Consider the following 8,100-nt stretch of genomic DNA (forward strand, 5'->3'; position numbering starts at 1 on the left):
ACCCCTTCAAATTAGTGGATTCAGCTATTTAAGCAACACCCGTTGCTGAAAGGTCTATAAAATTGAGCACACAGCCATGCAATCTCCATAGACAAACATTGGCAGTAGAATGGCCCTTACTAAAGCTCTCAGTGACTTTCAACGTAGCACCGTCATATGATGTCACCTTTCCAACAAGTCAGTTCGTCAAATTTCTGCCCTGCTAGATCTACCCCGGTCAACTGTAAGTGCTGTGAAGTGGAAATGTCTAGGAGCAACAACGGCTCAGCCGCAAAGTGGTAGGCAACACAAGCTCACAGAATGGGACCGCCGAGTGCTGAAGCGCGTAGCAAGAATAAGATCACAAGCATAAGATCACCATGCGCAATGCCAAGCGTCGGCTGGAGTGGTGTAAAACTAGCTGCCATTGGACTCTGGAGCAGTGGAAACGCGTTCTCTGGAGAGATGAATCACGCTTCACCATCTGACAGTCCGACGAAAGAAATCTGGGTTTGGCTGATGCCCCAATGCAGAGTGCCAACTGTAAAGTTTGGTGGAGGAGGAATAAGGGTCTGGGGCTGTTTTTCATGGTTTGGGCTAGGCCCCTTAGTTCCAGTGAAGGGAACTCTTAACACTACAGCATACAATGACATTCTAGACGATTCTGTGCTTCCAACTTTGTGGCAACAGTTTTGGGGAAGGCCCTTTCCTGTTTCAGCATGACAATACCCCCGTGCACAAAGCGAGGTCCATACAGAAATGGTTTGTTGAGATCAGTGTGGAAGAACTTGACTGGCCTGCACAGTGCCCTGACCTCAACCCCATCGAACACCTTTGGGATGAATTGGAACGAATGGTCTGTTCTATATCTTCAATAAAATTAAACATGTACAACTGTGACATTAAAATGTTTAATGGTATTTTTCATTAGTGGTTTTATATAAAATGTCATTTCCACCACACCTCTGCATTACCACAATGCTAAGTCATTACCATCATGCTAAATCATTACCACAACGATAAGTCATTACCATCATGGTACATATTTTTGAGGCAAAGGTGTGTTAAATTACAATTGATATTGATGACTTTTCCCATATGTGAACCTTATATGCTTGTTCTTAAGATAATTCCTAAAATAATGTAAAATATTAAGATTTTGATGTGATAAATAATTGTTTCTGAGTATCATCAAGGCATATATGGACATTTGGGGAAACCGATACAAATCTTTATATTCTTAAATAGTATGGTCTCAGCCACTATTAGATCTTGTTTCCAGACAGAGTGAAGAAAAATTCAGATAGATAAAAAACAGTTTCAAGAGGTTTTGTTTTCAAAAACATTTAACATCCAAAAGTGCCCGTATTTGCAAAATCAAGCATATGCGTTACAACAAGCAATTTTTTCCTTTTTGTTTTTACAGATGCGTTGCAACATCATGCAAAAGACAGCATACATTAAAAATATGCCTTTCAGTGTCTTGTGTTGATTCTTCATGAATGAACCCACGTGACCAAACATGACGTCTGGCTCCGCGATACAAGGGAATTTAGAGAAAGGAATCAACAAGGAGAGCACGAGCGGGATTTAAAACGCATGCTTGTCTGTCAGTCGCAATTGTAGCAGCTAATTTCAAATTAGCCTTTTTTTATTTTTTTATTATTCCACAAAAGAGGACGTTAAGAACTATAGAAAAACATCTTCAAGTTTGGTGAGTTGAAAAACGAAACGGAAACGTGTTGTTATGCTGAGTGTGCGTACATTCCATTACCTCCGATATGCTGAACTTTGCTTGCTCAATGCGTGTCCTCTCTGCTGTCGCCAGCTAGCCAGCCTGTAAGCTAATTTCTCAGGTTTCCAGCAGCCGGTTGAGCTCCGCTCACTATCAGGTAATTTCTTATAGGATACGTCTCAACTCTTGTTAGCCTCTGTGTGTGAATGACGACATGGTTTGTAATTAGACGAGCATATTACATTATTATAATTTTTTAAATCCTAGAATTTGGCCCCCAAAAAAAGCGTAACTTGTAATTCCTAGCTAGCTGAGTATGGGGATTCCCTTGCTTGTTCAGCAGGCGGGAGTCTAGCCTGCTACACAGATACTGGTAACTAGTCACGCGCAAGCAGTGGTGTAGTGTAGTAGTGACAGCTTGGGGTTTGTCGAGAAATTGTGTAACCAGATATAGGTGGCTTCTGCTAAATGGATAGCCTGCAATCCAACTGCTTATTTAGCTTATTGTAGTTTGCCAACTCATGCACATATTGTAACTACGTCTCGAGCTGTTCAAACCTGCTGCTACATTACATCCGTGCGAGCGTGCCTTGCAGAGCTGAGGGAAGCGCGAGCAGAAGCAACGGTTGTCGGAGCGCGATCAGGTTGGTGGCTTAATTTGTGACAAGGCAGCATGATAAAACAAGGACTCATCAGTATTTTGTGATACAATATATTTTCACAGCTTAGTGATTGATAGCTGCAAGTTTGCATTGCTCAACAGTCGATTGCTTGGCATTTCCAATCGTGTTCGATGGCGGTAGGTAGAGGTTAGCAAGCTGGTTCACCTGCTGAAGTCATTTAGTCAACGGTTACATTGTAACCACCCGCGATGTCTTATCAAGCCTCCGCTGTCATTGTTCAGTGTTTAAACACCAGGACAGCTACACATTGTACGTTTTGTTTGATGTTAGTAGCTAAATGCCATCTAGGCATTTTTATCACGTTGCTGAATCATCACAATTATGTATTTGGACGTCTAAGAAAGAAACCTCCCGAAACATGGCCCCACCAGTGGACAAAGGTCTGGGCGGATAAGGATGGGTGATATTTATCTGTCGTCATCCTAGAAATCATGTGTAGTGGAATGGTGAAGTGTTGATTTGCAGTCCTCTTGTTGCTTGTGGAATGATGGGGATGAGCATAAATCATTCAATTTGCCTTGTTCTCTGGCTGCAATGCATTCTGATGAGGAAAAATGGATCAGCGTTCTGCATTGCAATGCTCTCATTAGGATCCATCAGCAAGCAGTGAAGTGTGCTATCACAGAATTAGAATACCAATTCTAAAATCTAGTATTCTAAGAATACTATAAAAAAGAAAGTACTGTAATAGGATTTCTATGTGTGCTATATCCTGCATCCATTATATTGACCAAAATATATATATTTCATACATAAAGAATCCACTCTGTTTTCAGCCCGCTTTGCTATTCACCATGTCATATTGTCCATAAGTGATGTTAAACTGGGTCACATGTAGATTAAACCCTCCGTTCTGTAGTGAATGCCTTTGTTTCAGAAAATATACTCCAGCACTGGCACTTACTGCTGTATAGGTTTTTATTGTGCTTGAATAATGTTAGCCTATATGCTTTGGACATGGGATGTACATGGGATGATTTGGTGGCATGTAGGCTAATACTGATATCCTTATTTTAGTTAATGGTGGTTAATTTGTGTTACGTGTAGCCGTTTTTTGATTGGTTGCCAGTTGCCAGCAACTCTTAGTAATGGTGCACTTTCAATAGCTTTTATTATAAGTGCCATGGTGGTGGGCAGTGAAAATATGCTTTTGCCATTTTTGGCCTCAGAGGCTGTTATTCACACTTCCCAGTAGGGCTGGTCGATTTGGCCTAAATCATATTTCAATTTATTTTTTCAAACTTATGGACAATTCACATCGATATCAATTTAAAGGTCAAATACACTGCATTTAAAACAGTCAGGAATAATCTAATGAATTTAGGGCTTGTGAAATTATACCTAGGCTAAATATAAGCCTTCCACAACCATAATACCCACTAATGATTTAATTATTATTTTTGCACATTTATAAAACAGACTAAACAGCTAGTATGCTAAAATGCTGCTAGCGACCATTCATTTTCCAGAATCAATGTTAATTGATACTTCTGTTTTAGTAGTGTCTGCTCTGCGTGCAATTTGAGTAGTTGAGACGTAAAAAGGGTATCATTAGAAAGGTTAACTTCTCTATTACATTAAAATAATGTCTCAATTTGTTTCGGTGTCCCTATGACCAATTCTGTTGGACCAAACCTCAAATGCAAATAGCGAGTTGAAACCTCTTGTCAGAAAGGAAGAAGTGATCTCTAATCTTTGTTGTTGCGAGTGGCAGGGGGAAGGGCTTGGTGTGTGTGTGAGCATAAACAGAGAGGAAGAGGCGAAGTGAGAGGTTTCACTTGCCAAAATCTGTCGAAAAATAAGGCCAATCTGTTTCTATGGGCTTTATTTTGGACCTAACCCTGTCGCCTGCCTTCCCACCTTTTGGGAAAACGACTTCCATTGTTAGGGCATCTCGTCATTATATACAGATCTCTGGTGTAAATGGGAAGGTGCACACAGCACAGAAGGAGCGAAGGAGACGAGACCAAAAAGACAACATGAGAACAAGCAGACATAAACGCTCATAAAAAAAAAAATGATTCTTGCGATACAGGCATTTGGAATATCTCGCAAAAACATCCATTAACATTAATTCGATATATCGCCCAGCTCTACTTCCCAGTCACCTGGAAACTGTTGAGTAGCCTAAATGGGGAGGAGGGTCACAGATGGGATCTGCGTAGTGTCTCTGAAGTTTCTCTTGCTCCGATTTCCAACTTATTTCATCATCCTCGTTGGTGCAGGCAAGCAAAGCGTGTTTGGGTAGACAGACTGCACAGTTAGCTACAGCCCCATGTCAGAGACCCAGATTTGCAATAAAGCTCAATTCCTGTCTCCCGTCCCACCACAGCACGTAACGAGAACAGATGAGGGGGTCTTGTATAGCGCCACAGCGGGTGGCAGGCAGGATGAGATGGGGATGGTGTGGTGAGATCAGCTCAGAGATTTATAGCCCTTCTAGAGGTGGCCAAGATAAAACAAGGCTGGACACTGTTAGATGTGAACCTGGTTGGCTGGACACTGTTAGACGTGAACCTGGCTGGCTGGTGTACACAACTACTGGACTGTACGCCCATTTCACTCTACTGAGCCGAGTTGAGCTGGCCTGGTTATGGCTGCATCCATCGTAGTTGCTGGCACTGTGCTGGAAAGGATCATCGTGGATACTCCATCCGAGTCAGCACAGTACAGTTTGGGTCGGCACCCTCATCTGAGGGCTATTACTGACTGCAATACCCATTGGCAATGTTTGGGGCAAGCTGACCAGCCCACATGATGAACCACTGCTGCACAGCGTCACAGACAATGAACCAACACCTCTGCAAATGCCTATGTATTGTATGGCCAATGCAACTCAGAGTAGTTAGTTAGTTAGTTATGCATATTCAGGAGAAATGAATTGCCGTTTGGAAATACACAGGCATGTGTTATGGGGTTTCTTCTTGTCTGCAGAAGTGCTGCGGTCACTACATGGGGAAACAGGAAACAGAAGTACTGCTGTAGCTACATGGGGAAACAGAGATACTGCTGGAGCTACATGGGGAAACAGAGAGACTGCTGGAGCTACATGGGGAAACAGAGATACTGCTGGAGCTACATGGGGAAACAGAGATACAGACGTGGTGCTGGAGCTACATGGGAAAACAGTCAACAGAAGTGGTTCTGGAGCTACATGGGGAAACAAGTGCTGTTGTAGCTACATGGGGAAATGGATATACTGCTGGAGCTACATGGGGAAATGGATATACTGCTGGAGCTACATGGGGAAATGGATATACTGCTGGAGCTACATGGGGAAACAGAGATACAGACGTGGTTCTGTAGCTACATGGGGAAACAAGTGCTGTTGTAGCTACCTGGGGAAATGGGGAAACAAGTGCTGCTGTAGCTACCTGGGGAAATGGGGAAACAAGTTCTGCTGTAGCTACCTGGGGAAATGGGGAAACAAAGCTTGTTGCAGCTACCTGGGGAAATGGGGAAACAAGTGCTGCTGTAGCTACCTGGGGAAATGGGGAAACAAGTGCTGCTGTAGCTACCTGGGGAAATGGGGAAACAAGTGCTGCTGTAGCTACCTGGGGAAATGGGGAAACAAGTGCTGCTGTAGCTACCTGGGGAAATGGGGAAACAAGTGCTGCTGTAGCTACCTGGGGAAATGGGGAAACAAGTGCTGCTGTAGCTAGGCCTACATTGGGAAACAGAAAGCTGGGAGGGGAGAGAGAAGAACAACAGAGGATTTTCTGTTTAATGGAAGGAGGGGCTGTTGGTGATGAAACTCTTTGCAAGGCGTCGTCTGAAGGGGATTATGATTGCTGAGCATTGCGATATAGGCTATCTCCGCTGGACTTGGAAAGTAGCACTTTGTTCTTTCATCCTCCAGGCACAGCAGGCAAATCGTTGTCATTTTTACTTTCATGTGCCTGTACTTGGTTGATGTGTTTAAGTAGGCAACATCTGTGACATCAAATGAGGCTTTGTCAATGTTACTGTTCCAATATTTTACTTGTCAATGTTACTTGTACCATATGAACTGAGGAAAAACGTGTGCTTCATTCACATGAACATCCTCCACTCTGAACCAGAGTCTGCTGACTTTTAGCTGTGTGTGTGTGTGTGTGCGCGTGTGCCCGCAATGGTGTAAAAATACTTTAAAGTACTACTTAAGTCGTTTTGGGGGTTATTTTTACTTTACTATTTATATTTTTGCCAACTGATACTTTTACTTCACTACATTCCTAAAGAAAATAATGTACTTTTTACTCCATACATTTTCCCTGACACCCAAAAGTACTCGTTACATTTAGAATGCTCAGGCAGGACAGAATTATTGTTCAATGCATGCACCTATCAATATAACACATTGTCATTCCTACTGACTATCATCTGGCGGACTCACTAAACCAAATACTGCATGCCCCAGTCTGTCCGTAAATTTAAAAAACAAGACAATCGCGGCGTCTGGTTTGCTTAATATAAAGAATTTAATGTAAAGCATTTACTTTGTACTTTTTCTCAAGTATGACAATTGAGTACTTTTTCCACCACTGTACTTCAGTACATTTTTAAAACCAGATACTTGTAGACTTTTTTACTCAAGTAGTATTTTACTGGGTGACTTTTACTTGAGTCATTTTCTATGAAGGTATCTTTACTTTTACTCAAGTATAATAATTGAGTACTTTTTCCACCTGTGTGTGTGTGCGCGCGTGCGTGCAGTACATGGGCTACTATCTACATGATGAAACAATTGTTTTCAATCCAGTCAGTTGTCTGATGGTCCACTAAATCACTGAAAACCCTACAAATAGCAGAGTATTGATTTTGTAGCATAACATTACAGTAGTAGCCAAACAACATTATCTCCTTGTTTTATGAATCATGTTCTATGAATCTGCCAAAGCAGCAGTGGATTGGACAGACGAGTAGGCCTAGTTTTCCTTTGCTTACAGTGACACTGATGAGCTCTTAACCATACAGAGCCAATGAACTACAAATGACTGTGAAAATATTCCTGTTCCAGAGTAAGCATACTAGGTGTACATGTTGTAGAGAAATTGGACACATTTCTGTTGTTCAATATGGACAACAGTTTTATTCTATTGTAGTCCTAAGGTCAGTAATACATATAGGATCCAGTAATGGTAGTTCATGGATTGAAACATTTCACCAGTGTGTGTGGGCTGCCTGCTATCCTCCCAGCCTCCCTCTGCCAGCGCTAGGCTATGGCTGCTGATGTATCAAGAGCTATTCCCTTTTAATCAAGTCCTCCAGGCAGGGAGAGCATTGAAGGCCAACAAAGTCCTCGCTCTCCTCCGAGTCCCACTGCTGCTCTCGACACTAAATCAACTCAATAGACCACTGCAGCTGTATTCAACTTGGAAATAGGCCTAGCCAAGATGGGCTTATTTTAGAAAACACCAAATCACAGGTACTAAGAGTCTGCTAAAACTAGGAAATGGTGAAATTGCTTTCCCATTTTCTTTCACCATATCAACATATAGCCTTAACAATATGTGTGTGAGAAAAGCTCTATCTTCTAGGCCTAATCTTTGGTGTAGTTTATGGTGTAGGCCTGAAGTACAACACTGAGTGATGGACAGTAGATTGCAACCGATAGTGTCTCTGACCAGAATATCGGCAGACATTCTGTTACTTTTCCAAATATTCTACATGTTGATTCTGCTACAAAAACAGCATAGCCTATGTAAAGAAGCTTTAGGACTT

The sequence above is a fragment of the Coregonus clupeaformis genome, unplaced genomic scaffold, assembly GCF_020615455.1.
Source record: "Coregonus clupeaformis isolate EN_2021a unplaced genomic scaffold, ASM2061545v1 scaf0047, whole genome shotgun sequence".
Lineage (NCBI taxonomy): Eukaryota > Metazoa > Chordata > Actinopteri > Salmoniformes > Salmonidae > Coregonus > Coregonus clupeaformis.